Genomic DNA, 14895 nt, shown 5'->3' on the forward strand with positions numbered 1-14895 from the left:
CAGTGGGAGCAGAGAAGGTAAAATATTTAGACTCCAGATGTCTTTATTTGCCAAAATAAAAATTCTTGCTATAAAATATCTACAAAATGTAATTAAAATTGCCATTTATTTTTCTCACTGTTGCTAACATTGCTAGCAAAACTGAGTCACTTGGTGCTGCCAAATATAGCATTCCAGGTGTAAAACACTCTCAGATGTTCATGACATTTTGCACGTAAATAGTGAGTCATTGAGAATGATCTGGTACTATCCATATGCCTGCTACAGAAATACTGCGATGAGTGGGAGATCAGTATACACACATGACAGGATAATGTTTGAGAATGAAAAAATTGTGTTTGAGCATAGTTCTTAATAAAGATACTGAATTTTGCACGTACTGATTCTTCTGCTCTCAAGACTGTTTTACGGAGGAGGGTGACCGTGACCCTCCATCCCCCTGCTTGCTCTTCCATCTCTGAATATCAAGTTGGAGGTTTTTTTGTCATAGTATGTTTCCCTTTTCCAATTCCTTTTTTTTTTTTTTTAACGTAACTTGTGTAAAGGAACTTGTAAACCATGCTGCACAGTAGATGACATCTGAATATACTGATGGTAACAGCCCGATGCCTCGTGTGCTGCTGTCTGTCCAAGAAGCCCATTCTCTGCCAGTCACCTTTCCAATCTGCCTTTTGGCTGCTGCGGCTGCTCTGCACCAGGCAGCAATATAGGCTGTGTTTTCAGGCATCGTGTTATCCTGGGAAAATGGATATGTTTCTGAAAAGCGTGTGGGAATGATACACCCTGCAATCACGCTAGCCCTGGTGAAAGGCAGTGCTCGCTGAAATACAAGCCACTCAGTTGAGATGAATCATTTCAGCCTGACAGACATAAGTCTGTCTTCTCATCAGTTACAGGAGGAAAAAATGTGCTCTCTTGCTACGAGCGTGTGAGCTCAGCGTCAGACCTGTGCCGAACCATACATCCCGGGCAGTCAGGCTGGTCCTGTGCTTCAGTAGGACCCACGTGGGCCTTTGAGCAAGCTCAGGCACCTCACGCCTGGCACACATGGGGGCTGTACTGCTTCCTCGGCACCCCTCTGTCTTCCTTTCTTCATCTAATGGTTAATCCTGCCACGCTGCCTTTCACTCTTGTATCTCTTATTTGAGATAGTAATAACACTTCATCTTCAGACTTTGTCATGCTTGAAAAAGCAGCGGATGGCTGGGTACATTATGCCTGTTTTCCCTTGGTCTTACTGAATGAAAAAAGTGCTTAACTTCTCATTTCCCTCTCTGTCAAGCGAAATACACTGAATTGTTCTAATGCAACATCACTGACCTGCTTGTTATACAGCTTGCTTTGCTTTCTCCCTGCTTTCTCTCACCACAGGGTGTTTCTTCTTGTTATCACCTTCTGCATTGCATCATTTACTCTGCATCTCCACATCGGTTCACCTTCCACCAATTCCCTCTCTTTTTTTACCCAGTTCCACTTTCTGTTATTTCCTCTTCTTCCTTCTCCTGCCCATGTATTTCCCTGATGTCTTACGATGTTGATCCTCCTGTCTGTGCTCTAGAGGAGTCAGGCCAAAAGGCAGCTTCACTGGGAGGATTTATAGAGACTCTGTAGAGATGGTGGTCCCATCAGTGCTATCAGGATTTCATTAAATAGTAGTAAGGATAATAGAGTCTGTATGAAAGATTGTTAAACTGGAAACATGATTTTCTTATTTTGGATGAAGCACAAGAGCATCCCTATTTCCTTGTCCTGTGTTCCCATCTGTCTAACTCAACAAAATTAAATGATCGGATGCTAGGCATTAATTACATTTATAAAAGCAACAAAGTGTAGGACTAGAAGGGATGAGAAGAGGTCACCCTTCCACACTGCAGGAGGATTAAATAAATCTTGGCCACCACTAGCAGAAGTTTGTGTAACATCTTAGAAGCTTCTTAGCTTGTAATCCACTGCCTTCTGAGGCAATCTGTGTAAGAGTTCCATTATCCTTCCTGTTAGAAGGTTTGTTGTCAGTTTTCCCTTTCCTATTAGCTAACATATGTCTCTGTGCTGAAAACCAAGATGCTTGGGTTTTATTTTTTTGCCCTCCATGGACACAACAGCAATGGATCAGAATTCTCTTTATATCAATCTTTTAGACACTTGAAGGTGATTAATGCACATCCATATACCCACAGGCCAAATAATTTCATTCTTTCTTCATCGGCCATGTTTTTCAGCACCTGTATCACTCCTGTTGCTCTGCTCTGGGCTCCCTCCAATTTGTCAACCTCTTTACTCCAGAGCAGTGCTGAGCAACAGACACAGTGCTCTTGCTGGAGTCTCCTCCTGGCCAGGTTCAGAGAATAATTCCCTCTGGGACCTTAAGTAAATGATGGTGTATAAAAAGTCCCTGAGTGCCATGTACCTTGTTTGCAGCAGTGTCACAGGGTTTGTCTGCAGAATACAGTCACTGTAAAATCTGTTTCTGTATATGATGCTCTGGCTTCTTTACACCAATTCTCTGCAGGGACTCTCCAGGCTTGCATTATAAGGGCAAGTGCCTTGTTTCACTTCGAGAGTGAAACTGTGAACAAAGATGGAATTCCGCTCAGATGAAGCCCTGCCTCTCTGTGCCCACAAACGGTGTCTGCCTGTCAGCGGGGTGTCTTAATTTAGCCACTCCAGAGGTACGGCGAGGTTCAAGCGCCTAAGGAAAGCCATCTGGTACTGTTGGAGCTGCCCAGGGAACCCCACCTCGCCTCTGGTCAGCAGTCGCAGAAGGCATGGGTTTTCATTAGACTCCGTATCGTGTTTCCCAGCCCAGCCTGGAAGCCTGCTTAAAAAAATCTCAGCCGTATTAGTCACCTAACTCTGGACAACTGAGCTGAGCCCTGGTGTCTGCTATAGGGTGAGCTGAATCACTTGTCGGGAGCCACTGACCGTGTTGACTAAGGAGCCGTATGGGCTTGTGGAGATCTTTCTGCCAGTCTGTGAGTTAGGTCTCTAGGGTTGCATCTAGCTGGTGGAGACACAGCACACGCTCCCCCTGAAGTCTGCCTCCATGGGAGATGCCCTTGATTACCCTGCCTGGCAACTGCAATCTGTACTTTACAGATTATAAGGGCATCACCTAAGTGGTACAAATGTATGCAACTCCATGGGCAATGAGTAGTTCCCCTATTTGCTCTTTCTCTGCTCTGTCAACTATATTGATTGGTTCTCCACAGACTACCTAGAGCTCAGCTCCGTTGTCTGCACACGGATACTAAGCATGGTTTGAGTTGCCTCTGGTTGTTCTTCTGTGCAGGAATATGTGCAAGCTTTTTTCTTGTGCGCAAGGAAACGTTCTCCTTCCAAGAAATGCATCTGTTCCAGAGGGTTGTTTATGATGCTGAGGCTGTATTCATTCCCTTGGCACCACTGACTGGGTAAACAGGTAGATCTTAAGGAAGCAGCACTGGTACTTTAATCACCATTACATTAACTCAGAACTGCAATAAACTGGCAAATTAGGCTACAAATTTTAAAGGAAAAAAAATCATTAAAATTTAAACTAAATTAAAAATTCACAGTCTATTTAGAGGAGGTTGCTGAAAGTCATGGAACCACATTTCTACAGTGTGAGAAGTTGGAGAACTTACAACTTTCACAATGATGGTGGAGCATACTTGTGGGAAATGTCAATGATTTGTGCTTCCCCTTACTAACTAGGTAAGTTGCCCTGTCTTTGGCTGGATGGAAGCAATCTGTTTTTGACAAATCGGTGTTGGATGTTTCGTATCACTTTGCTTTCCTTTCGTGCTTATGTATCAACTGTTTCATTATTCGGTCTGTTTTCTTTCCAAGCATCAAAGTTAGGCTTGCTCATCTGGAATTCACCTTTCTTTTTACCATAGTACTGTTTGCCCTTTTTTTCTCTTCTGGTACTTTTCCTCCATGAGATCTTAAAGATAATCTCTTATCATGCAACTATCGCTTTTGGTAGTTCCTGATGTACCCTACAGCATATTTCATCAGTCCCCACTGGCTTGCAGGCACCTAACTTATCCAAATATTATTTAACTTGTGCTGAGCTGCTCTTCTTTCTATGCACCATTAATTTCAATTAAATTGATAATCTGGTCGTAGTTAAATTTTTTTTTTCCTTTACTTCAGTCAGGTTGAAGCAAAAAGGCACTGTACCAAGCAAGAAAGATAAAGCCATCACACAGATAAAGCAGTTCAGGTACATAGCTTAAGAGTTACATAGCAACAGCTGGCCATGAATTACAGGGAGAAATTATCCACAATCTAGATGGCTCCATTCAGCTAGTAAGTGGTACTCTTCTGAAGCTAAAAATGACATAAAAATCAAAGGGGGCCTAAAATTTTAACAGTGCTTGAAAGGAAGGGAGGAGTTTGGGTAAGTGAGGCTAATGTGAGTTAGTGAAAGGCTGACAGTCTGCCTGTCTCACAGAAAGGCAGGGAGATAAAGATGTGGTGACAGAGTGAGATGTTTCTAACTCTAAAGGATGAAAGGATGCAAATTTATGAAGATGCACTTAATACCCATGCATTTAGCCTGAGTGTGGCTGTTAGACTTTGTTCTGAAAGCTTTGTACCTTAGAGGAATAAGTAAATAATGTTTTGTGCTGAAGGGGTTGCTTTTGTCATTGCAGATGTATGCAGCCTCGAGCAGCTAAAAGGCAATTTTGCAGGGTCTGGGTGCTTGATGGACCTATGCAAGCAGACAAAATGTGAACTTGCAGGCTCTAAGGAAGCTTTTGGGCTGCAGAAGGGTACCAGAAAAGCGATGTCATTGCTGGTTGGGGAGGAGAGAGGACGAAGGGGTCGAGCCCTTTGTCCGCTTACTACGCCATAGAAATCCAAAGACAACTCAACTAAGAGCTTAGACTGATGAAATAACGTATCAATAGGGTGAGTTTGCACATAATGGGCTTTTTTTATGCAAGCAAGACAGAAACATTGATCTTGTGTTCCTCTGTTTCTCTAATGTTGCATTGTTATTACTCAAAATCCACAGTTGCATTTTGCTTCAATGTGGATCACCCTATTAGACTCCGGATTGAATTCCTCATTAAGGTATTTGAAGACCGATTAATTTGTTTCAGAAAGATGCAAGGGTATCACCTAGGAAAGTAGTGCTTGAGGCAGGGATGTCTATCTATATCTTTGATAATCCTGTTACTTAGACTGTGAACTTCCTGGGGCAGAGGCCGTCTATGTATAAACACAAAAGGACAGCAGTTATGGCCCTGAATAAGCTTTTAAATATTTTCATAATCAAGTAATACACAGCAGGTTTCAGAAAGACAGATTGCCTATTTTTGAAACTGGTTCGTTGTACGAATTTGTTATACCATCACCTTGTCCTGTAAGTTCTCAGTGTTTGCATCAGCCTCTCAAGTTACAAAGAGATTATAAACTCTTCAGTGCAAGGGAGACTTTTATTACACACATATAAACCAGCAAACATTATACTGGAGCCAAACATTACCACTGCTTGCTTCATTAATGTAAACAGCAACAATAATAATGATGAATTGATTTAGGGCGATACAATGGAAAGTAACTCAGAGTAACAGGCTGAATTTAAAACTGAAAAAATGAATCTGATTATCAGCACAAACTCCTTACAAAGCCTTTGATCAGGATGTGGCACAGTCTCCCAGGAAAAGTGGTAAAACCACTATCATTTGTGTCCTTTATGGTCAGATTGGGTAATATTCTGTGTGGAACAATCAATCCTGTATTGGTCCAAGGGGAATGGACAGTGATTTTCATCTGTAATTTCAATTTCAAAGACGGATAGAGTGTATTTCTTTGTACAGAAAGTGCAGAAGTTTGGGAAGGGAGTTTTATACATCTCCTGAGACAGCAGAGCTTTGGCTGGAACTAGCAGAGAAGAGGGCAGGGGCAGGAGGGAAAAAATGATGGAGATGCCAAGAGCTCTTTCTATTCAACCACAGACGGATCAATCGTTTGTCTACTCAGATCACCTGGAAACCTATGCAGAAACCTCCTGCAAATGTTCTGATAACAGCACCGAGTGGGTCAGGGGTCAGACCTTGTACTTTTTGTCTAAACGATGAAAAAAACAAGTAATGAGAAATTAATGAAGGGGCTCAGGCTGAAGGAAACAGAGGAGACAGAAAAAGAAGCAGACTAGCCAAGAATGTAAATCGCATGAGAAAAGATTTAAAAACAATTTAACCTACAGTCAGGCAAAGGAGAAAACAGGTGAGAAACACAATCACATCAAGGTAAAGCACTAGAAGCATAAAGCATAAAGCCGCCCCGCTTGAGACAGTTAGGAAGAGAATAGCTGCAATATGCATTTCTCAGGTCTTTTGAGATGCATACAGAGAAGCTGTACCCTATTTACCTGAAGGTCAATCCAGCCCTTCTAGTGGAATAAAAGGATATTGATGAAGAAGGTGGATGTCTGGTTGTCAGGACCGCAGTACAATTAATAAGAATAAATGCACTTTTCACTTGCAGAACATGGAGAAGCTTGTTTGTACCTCTTGATGAGCAGCTACAGTTTGAGATGTGACCAAAGATCAGACAGATGTAGATGTAGATCTATCTTCTAGATGTCCAGCTAGTCCAACCCTCCACATAAGATTAGGGAAATGGCTCCAAGAGGTAATTACCATCACAAAAGAGATGCTTAAGATAGTACTAAGAAAGAGCAAAGCATCTGGAGGTCAAAACATGGGGCATGTTATAAATCTTCAAGCACCCTCACAACTGAAGTCTCTATGTGATTTAACTGTTTGCAAACACAGCAGTAATGAATTTGGAGGGGTATGTTTTTTTGTGTCAGCTCGTACAGTCCCAGAGTCCTTCTGTATGTGTGTGAAATTTGAAAGAGGATGGGTGCTTGTGAGTACTCTCAGTGTGAAAATTGATAGAGTACTCAGATGCATTGGATGAGGGTTCAGCTTCACTCCAGCGTGCCCTGGCTGGCCACCAAACAGCACAGTGGGCAGCTTAAACTGCTAAATTGCAGAGAACAGGATAAAGTTTGAACAAGTAAGCATATGCTTGTGCTTATTAGCAGCTTTAGTTAATAAGAATATAGATGCTCTTCTTCTAATTACTTAGCTTGAGTATGATGTCTTAATATTAGCATTAAGAATAATTAGCATCAGCTAAGAGTTTCAAAAGACAACACAGTAACATGGCAAACAGAAGAAAGGCTATTTTTACAGCCTTTTGCTTTATGAAAACACAGAATGTGATGTGGTCCAGTGAGCCCACTGAAGAAGAAACTGTCATATCTAAAATGAGACATCACTATACCAGTTATAAGTAGCACTGCAGTAGTATGACAGTCTAGGGACATCAGCCCATCTCCTGAGTATATCATATAAACTGTAACAGACATCAGAGTCCTCCAGGCATTAAAAGTGCAAATGACAGCATTCTTTCAGGGCAAGGAGGAAGCTATCCAGAGCTATGTTACCAAACTGCAAGATGAGACCGAAAGAAGTCACAGCACAACAGAGGAAAACCAAAGTGACGTTGTGTCAGAAAGCTCTTGGCTTTGCAGGGTCTCAGCCAGTCCTTACGCAGAGGGAAACGGTACGGTCATGCCCCATACCGAAAGATGAATGAAGGTATACAGGGATTTTTAAGGCTGCTGACTCTCCTTCCACATTCTGCCCATATCCACGGAGGAATGTATTACAAAACTAAATATTAGCACTGCCATCTCTGGAAAGCATGCAGGGAAACGTTGTATGGAAGAATTTCGGTGGCCAAACTGCACGTCAGCCTGAGCAGTGACCTGGAGCTCTGAGCTGTGCGTCAGACGGCGCAGGGACGTGGACACAGCCCTGAGCAACCTGCTCTAGCTGACCCTGCTTGGAGCAGGGAGGTTGGAAGAGATGTTCTCTAGAGGTTCTGTCCAATGTCAGCAATTCTGTGATTCTGGGTATATTCCAGGGAAGCTTCCAAATCACCAGCTTGGTTTCATTTGTTTGTTCGTGTGGTTTTATCTGTGGCATGGAGAACCTCTCTTAGGAATTTTTTTTTTTTTAAATCTTGACTTTGCTTTGATATGAACTGGAAACAAATACCAGGACCCTAATAAGTTTGGGAAACCAAAGTTCATTTTTTTAATAGCTTCAATTCTTATGCACTTAGTGAGCCAAAGTATGTGATGTTTAATTAACCTCTCAGTTCAGTGTGAGGTTTCTTGGTCAAAGACTTTGGGAGCTGTTCTTCTCGGTAACGCTTCCAAATTTGTGAATATAATTGAAATCAGCTGCTGAAAAATCACAGTGTCTGCTTCATGGTAGCCTGCACTCACACAAAGACTGGAGTGCTGTAGCGAGAAAGAAACAGAGAGAAGGAGGAGTTAGTTAAGAAGGTTATGATGTTAAGTGTTCTTTTATTGGATTTGAAATATACTGAAAGATATCATTTACTGATACACAGAAATGCAGGACAAACCACAGAACTGTATTGCAGTGTGAAGAAGGGCTGTTATAGAGGAAGCTGAAATCAACGCTAAAGCTAAGAGAAAGCATGGCAGTGTAGAATAAAATTCTGGCAAAGTTTGAGCACTCCCAATCTCATGATTAGTGCAGGATGCTAGAGATGGTCTTTAACAGTGATTAAAGACTACAGATAGATGCTTGGAAAGTGGGGAGATTTTAAAATCCTCATGCTGATCCGATGACTGAGAGCTTTTCATTAAAGCATTAGGGACAAGTAGCAAGAGAGCAGCCAAGGAGCAGCCACCTGTAATGTGAACCCAGGGATGGTTTGGTGCAAGAGCTGAACTCATACCTGAGGTGGGAGTCATCAGGGCTTATCAGAGGGTTGGGGCCCGCCTACGGCAATGTCCCAAGAAGTGTCTCTTTCTAGAGCCACCTGAGAGGGGTTTTGGATTCAAGTCTTGACATACATATAGCAGGGAGGCTTTGAAGCCCAGTAACTATGATTTCTGCTATTACAAGTTAAAGGCCACAGGCTTTGCATTGACCTGACAGTCGGCTTAGTCAGTCCAGACTGATGACTTGTCTTGGTTTGCCTAGGCTGAGCTGATTTTACTTTTTTTTTTTTTTAAGGATAGCAATTGTCTAGCAGTCAGGTAACTATGGCCTCTGTCTGTTTTATATCACCTTTAGTATATAGTGACAACAAAGAGTTACAGTGTAGATTGAACAGTCCATGAGTTCAAAATAAAATGTAATGTGGAAGAGTACAGACATGGGATGGTATCAGAGGTTCCAGACTGTAAACACAAACCTTAAAGATCAATCAGTCGTAACTGCAGAAGCGCAGCCCTATGTTGTTCAGGTAAAACTAGTTTTGCAGATAACAAGAACAAAAAAACTGAATAATGAGCATAATCAGAAGAAAGAATGTGTTAAGAATATGTATAGAAATAAATCCCAGCAGACCCAAAGCTGAGGAAGAGCAAAGCACCAGCATCAACACCATGTGCCTCCCAGAAGAGATGACAAAGAAAGCCCCACCACAAATATCATATTACTTGTGGCAGACATCTCAGGCTACTGACAACACATCACAACCCACCACCCAGTCTTCCTGAGTAAGGTTGAAATGGTCAACCATAGGAGTCGGACAGACACTGGAAGAATGAGCATAGTACTGAAAAAAAGGATAGATATCAAAAAGTTGGTGGGTTTTTTGGGGGGGTGGGGGGCGGTGTTTTTTTTTTTTTTTCCTTGAATAACAATTTTAACAGCATTATTGAGACTTCTCTGTATTAATTTGGACTATGCATGTATAATCTTATAACTTATGAAAACTTTAACTGGACTAACAACAACTTCATGTAGCTCCATATCTATGGGATGTATGCTCCGTTCTTGCCCATAGCAAGATTTGAGTGTGACAGCTTAGAAGACCATCATAAATCTGTAGGAAGAATCAATTAGCATTCTGGTTCCTGCTTTTCCAATTCACTGGGCTTCACACATGAGACTTGTAAGCTAAGCAGTGGTCTGGAGAGAGACTATATGGGAGATTAAATGTGATCTGTTTGTTCTGGGGAATGGGGATACATTGCATGCAGTCTTAGCCAGCAAAAATTTACCCGTGAAAACATACTGTTGATACTTCTGGCTACCTTCTTGTCTAGTTTATTAACTCCCATAAAAGTGTGAACATTAGGAAAGGAGAATGCACTTGGCTCCACTTTTCCTCTTCAGGTCTGCTTTCAAGCTTCCCAAATTCTGGCTGCAGCAACATTTAGATAGGAGCAAAAATTTCAAAAAGGGAACAGAATTAGCCCCTCTTCCTTGTGCAAGCAGTTAGTGAAGACAAATCCCACATAAACAACTGTCCTGGACTTGAAAAGAAAATTGCTGTATATATCATAACTGTTAACATATTTGTTGTATATAGGTGTAAGAGGTCACCTAGCCTTCTTTTCTACAGACAGCAAGTAATTTGTAATTTAGCATGTAGTATGCAATAGATGCAGCTGAAATTATTTGTCATTTTCATTAGAATAGAGGGCTCTGATAGGATTTGTCCCTGATATCTACAGTGGTGCAAATGGAAGGCAGAAAACAGAACAGGTCTGGTCTGATGAGCCTCTGCTTACATAAGAGATGTTGTTCGAAGGCAGTGAGATCTGAAGGTGCCTCTGAAAATTATGCATGGTTTTCTTTATTGTATGAAAGCAGCCCATAAGCTGATTACCCCTCATCTCCATTGTATTTCAGTCTTCAGTGTAATTTGCCTTTTGCTATTCCTTTATTCCTCACATATACTTTAGAACAAGATTGTGTATATATTTTTTCTTTTGAAAAACTTAAATCCTCTTTTTTTCTTTTTAACTTCTCTTGCAAAAGCCCTTTTTTTCCCCCCAAAATCTTTCGAAAGCCATACCCACTTGTGCCTGAAGCAATTTCTGAATATTTTGTTTTCAAAGGCAGGTGAAAAGACAGGAAAGAGCACTGGCATGAGAGCCTTAAACATGGCTGGACTATTGCTGCTCTGCGTGTGTGCATACAACAGCGTACCAGAGAGAGAGTGTGTTTATCGTACACAGGGAAGCGGTCTGCTGATGTTTTTGAAACAGCTGAGAGGAGTCAGTCAGATCCTTCGGTAGCCCTACGCACTGCCTCAGAGATGTTGGCTGCTGTCTTCACGATACTTTTCAGATCTTTTTAAGTCTACATTTTAAAAAATATTCATGTTAATATACACAAGCTGGGTTCCCCAGAGGCCTTGGTGATATATTGACATGTCTCGATTCTTGTTTGACTCCCAATCCAGAAAGTCCACTCCAAGCTCTGATTTAGGAGGATTTTAAACATTAATGCATAATGTTGACTGACTTACTTCAGCCCACGAGCTGCTCTCATTAGAAAGAACAATTGATTAAAATAACTACTTAGGCATTTCCATCCTTCTTTTTGGTATTGAAAACTCCCAGCCCTGGCAATTCCCTGCCAAACTGTAAGCACATATCTCTTGTCTGTTCACTTCGGTGCAACTCAGTGGACTTCAGACAAACAACAGCAAAACACATCAGGGATAAAAAAGGACAGAATTTTAAAGGAAAAAAATAAATCAATAGCCCATTTTCACAGGGGTTGAAGGACTCGTCCTATGGACTGTGTTATCTGTGGAAAGGATACTGGCACAGTAAATAGAAAGTCCTGTAGCAGAGAACTAACTCTCTCTTTAAAACAACCAGTTCCCATAGTGCTGTGCTTAACTCAAATCATCATGTTAACAGCCAAATGCAGTATTTTTTTTTTTTTTTCTGGAAAAGACATATTTCCTGTTTTTATTGCTTTTTAAAAGCGACACTGGGACTGCTGAATCTCTCCAGCCATTAACCATTACTGTCTGGAAGGATCTATCCTGCTTAGGAAAGTTAAGACCTACCTTATAGTGCAGGGGAGTCATTCTGGTCCCTCCAGGAGGGCAAAGCCCTAGGAGCCTTCAGGAGCATCAACTCCTTATTAGAGGTAGGGCTGGCCCAGGATTGTGTTTCCCGAGGCTAACATGAGCCAGCCAGGTCAATCAGGCTAAAAGAGTCAAAGCGAAATACTTTGGTGGCAAGAAAGAAGCAGAGCCCAAAGCGTTAGAAACACACAGTCCATAACAGCCAGGGAGCTGGAAGGCAGCATCAGCTGGGCTGCCCAAATGGCTGCAATTAACCTCCTGTTGTGATTGGAATAGATTACTTCCCCTCTGCTGTCTCCACATCCTCCCCCAGTCTCTGAACTACCTACATGGGTTGTAAATATTTGAGGGGCTGTCGTTCAATGCTATTTAGACTGTGCCCAGCACAACGGGCCCAGGAACTTTCGGGAAGTCCTGGTGGCCAGCTTGACCCCAGGAAGGTCTGGGGTCGAACGCACTGATCCTGCATGAGCCAGCAGCTGCACATTCAGGTCCTGGAACTGTTCTTGCTCTTCGTGCTGGGGTGTGTGAACTGACTGAAGTTAGCCTTAGGAACTGGTACTTCTGTGAATTTTTCATTCCCATTTTATCCTATACAATGTCCAAGAACAACAGTATCATTAGTCTGGATTTTCCCATATCGATATGCAGATGGAAGGAACATGCAGTTAAGCAAATTCCTGTGCAGAGGCATAATTTGAGGAATGTTAAGGGTCCTGTCTGCACTGTCCCACTTTGTTTGGATGGATGTGGTTTATCATGGTTATTGCTGAAAGTCAATGCTCATCTGCTGCTACTCAGAGGTACTAGCAGCTCCCCTGGCTTCCATCCCTATGGCAGACCAATCTTGCTACCCAGTGATAGATGAGAAATGTGGATACCATAGCAGGAATGATGATATATCCTCTCTTTATTTACAGGGCAGATGACTGACCTTTCAGAATAAATAGCATAGAGGGAAAACATGAGCTATTCACTTATCTCCTCGTAAAACAGTCCCCTACAAAACCAACAAAGTCTCTGCAGATTAAGATCATGGATTCTTCAAACCTGAAGAGAGAGGGCATTAGTCTCCCCAGTGACACCAGCCATCATCCTTGGTTGTATAACTGAATTCTTTCCTTGTACAATCCCATCATGATCAGCAATCCAGGCTGGGCAGATTGCACTTTGAATAGTGCAGAGCTCTAATCTTTATCTTTCCAAACTCAGCACTGCTGTAACCTTCGTCTCTGCTGACAGAATAATTTCTATCCCCAGCCCCTCTGAGGATACATCTCACTCTAGTCAATCCAATAATATCAGGGAATGTTCTGGGGCACTGGCACTGGGCTCTCTGTGCTGCTGAAGTGCTGGAAGGCTCCTTGACATGCTTTTGGTCCATGACAACCAGCATCCTCCCAAATGATTCCTGGGCACAGGTTGGCACTTAGGACCTGCCAGGGACCATGCAAAGGAGGCAGTTTGAATGCAGTCACCCTCTTTTGCAGACTAGTACACTTTGTTACCACAGACATGGAGTGCACCATGCATGCTGGCTTCAGTATGAAAGAATGTACCCAAGCATATTTATTTGTCTAGATTTAGCCTGATTAAATTCCAGAATGTTTCTAAAGTTCTCATGTTTCCTTGCTGGATGCCTGGAACTGAATCGATCTATTCCTGTTGGTCCTGATAAAATCCCAACTCCTCTAGCTGTTCAAGACAAAAAATGAAAAATAAATAAGCTTAGGAACCACTCTATGGCTACAGCGCAGCCACTGGTTGACAGAAATTGTGAATAGGTTTGCTTGGCCCAATAGAATGGCTTAGAAAAACATCAGAGACACCACTGCTGCAAACCTAGCATTCATCAGTACATCTGATGAGATGCTGGAAATAAGCACTGACATTGCCAAGCATCTGTCAGTGGATATAGGGAGGCATTGGCCAAATGGGAAACATCTGCATCTTCTCCAAACAAGAATCAGTGGAAAAAATGAAGAAGTCTGGAAATCAGGCTTTTTTTTTAAAAAGACTCATGGGTGTGAGGGACCACAGATCAAAGCATCTGTGTACTGTCAGAAGATCCATGTAATTCTCATGACCTCACCATAGGACTATATTACGGGAAAGCAAAATCTGGAGGTGGCAAGACACAGGAAGAGGACAATGCAGAAGACCTGGGCCTAAGTGACACTGCAGGGTAGTTAAGTAGCACCAGATAAACACAGCCAAACAATACAGCAAACTTGCTGGTTTAAGAAGGTGTTGGAAGGAACAAGCCTAAACTCAGATGCTCATCTTGCTATAGTGATGCTATCAGGTAACAACAGGGACTCACGTGTCATGCCTTCAACTGGTGTTTCCATAAGGGCTGTTGGCAGGGACGAGTAGATCTTAGGATGTAATTGGAGTAAGCCAAGTACTAGAAGGTTGCTATTCTTACCTGGACACAGCAGTTTTGGTGTCACAGTGGAGACATGCTATAAATCTGTTCTCCTCCCCCTGCCTTTCACTCCTCAGCTCCAGGGTACCCCACCCTGCTGTTTGATGGTTGGTCACAGAGTCCACTCTCCTTGCTATATCTCTGTTAACTCAACTAATTTAGCCTATACCTGCGTTGTTGTCATCTCCTGGATCTGGTAGGCTAGGCTATCTCTTGGCTTTCACTGCTCAGATACTTTGCCTTGTTCCCTTTTGGCACATAGTTGGGACTGCTGTCAATGGACCAGGATTAGGACTGTTAAAATTTCTGATAAGACTAGACTAAAACTTGCTACACTTTCAGCATGACGTTATGAAGGTTTTTCTACTCTGCAATGAATGTACATAGTCAGTGTGTCTGTGTGTGTAACACCAAAGGCTTGACATGGCTTGAAATACCTCTTGCTCCACATACCTCACTGTAGGCTACCAGCCTTCCTTGGACTTATGCACCCCATCATGCACTGGAATTTGGATATAACATAAATGATTGGGCTTTCAGAAACCCAATATACCCAGAAACCGCATCACTGATTCTGC

The sequence above is a fragment of the Aquila chrysaetos genome, chromosome 4, assembly GCF_900496995.4.
Source record: "Aquila chrysaetos chrysaetos chromosome 4, bAquChr1.4, whole genome shotgun sequence".
Taxonomy (NCBI): domain Eukaryota; kingdom Metazoa; phylum Chordata; class Aves; order Accipitriformes; family Accipitridae; genus Aquila; species Aquila chrysaetos.